Source organism: Musa acuminata, unplaced genomic scaffold (genome assembly GCF_036884655.1).
Source record: "Musa acuminata AAA Group cultivar baxijiao unplaced genomic scaffold, Cavendish_Baxijiao_AAA HiC_scaffold_733, whole genome shotgun sequence".
Classification (NCBI taxonomy): domain Eukaryota; kingdom Viridiplantae; phylum Streptophyta; class Magnoliopsida; order Zingiberales; family Musaceae; genus Musa; species Musa acuminata.
The window spans coordinates 8,304-10,000 of record NW_027020964.1 but is presented as its reverse complement, the minus strand read 5'-3'; positions in this window follow the sequence as shown (position 1 = coordinate 10,000).

Sequence of the window (1,697 nt, the reverse complement as noted above, 5' to 3'; positions counted from 1 at the left end):
AGATGGCTGACATTTTGCTCCGCTCACGACGGTCACCGCGCAACGCAAGAACAGGCCAAAAACTTGCCAAAACGGCCCAAAAACGGGCCAAAACTGGCCATTTTTGGCTGCGCGAGCGAGCGGCGAACAGCGAGCGAAGCGAGAGGCAGCACCGTCCCTGCTATACGAAAGCCCCATCCAGCCCTGTGCCACCCGGGGGGTTCCAGGGTGCTGAGATGGCTGACATTTTGCTCCGCTCACGACGGTCACCGCGCGACGCAAGAACAGCCCAAAAACAGGCCAAAACGGCCCAAAAACGGGCCAAAACTGGCCATTTTTGGCTGCGCGAGCGAGCGGAGAGCGGCGGACAGCGAGCTAAGCGAGAGGCAGCACCGTCCCTGCTATACGAAAGCCCCATCCAGCCCTGTGCCACCCGGGGGGTTCCAGGGTGCTGAGATGGCTGACATTTTGCTCCGCTCACGACGGTCACCGCGCGACGCAAGAACAGCCCAAAAACAGGCCAAAACGGCCCAAAAACGGGCCAAAACTGGCCATTTTTGGCTGCGCGAGCGAGCAGCGAGCGGCGGACAGCGAGCGAAGCGAGAGGCATCACCGTCCCTGCTATACGAAAGCCCCATCCAGCCCTGTGCCACCCGGGGGGTTCCAGGGTGCTGAGATGGCTGACATTTTGCTCCGCTCAAGATGGTCACCGCGCAACGCAAAAACAGGCCAAAAACTGGCCAAAACGGGCCAAAACTGGCCATTTTTGGCTGCGCGAGTGAGCGGCGAGCGGCGGACAGCGAGCGAAGCGAGAGGCAGCACCGTCCCTGCTATACGAAAGCCCCATCCAGCCCTGTGCCACCCGGGGGGTTCCAGGGTGCTGAGATGGCTGACATTTTGCTCCGCTCACGACGGTCACCGCGCGACGCAAGAACAGGCCAAAAACTGGCCAAAACGGCCCAAAAACGGGCCAAAACTGGCCATTTTTGGCTGCGCGAGCGAGCGGCGAGCGGCGGACAACGAGCGAAGCGAGAGGCAGCACCATCCCTGCTATACGAAAGCCCCATCCAGCCCTGTGCCACCCGGGGGGTTCCAGGGTGCTGAGATGGCTGACATTTTGCTCCGCTCACGACGGTCACCGCGCGACGCAAGAACAGCCCAAAAACAGGCCAAAACGGCCCAAAAACGGGACAAAACTGGCCATTTTTGGCTGCGCGAGCGAGCGGCGAGCGGCGGACAGCGAGCTAAGCGAGAGGCAGCACCGTCCCTGCTATACGAAAGCCCCATCCAGCCCTGTGCCACCCGGGGGGTTCCAGGGTGCTGAGATGGCTGACATTTTGCTCCGCTCACGACGGTCACCGCGCGACGCAAGAACAGGCCAAAAACAGGCCAAAACGGCCCAAAAACGGGCCAAAACTGGCCATTTTTGGCTGCGCGAGCGAGCAGCGAGCGGCGGACAGCGAGCGAAGCGAGAGGCATCACCGTCCCTGCTATACGAAAGCCCCATCCAGCCCTGTGCCACCCGGGGGGTTCCAGGGTGCTGAGATGGCTGACATTTTGCTCCGCTCAAGATGGTCACCGCGCAACGCAAAAACAGGCCAAAAACTGGCCAAAACGGGCCAAAACTGGCCATTTTTGGCTGCGCGAGCGAGCGGCGAGCGGCGAACAGCGAGCGAAGCGAGAGGCAGCACCGTCCCTGCTATACGAAAGCCCCATCC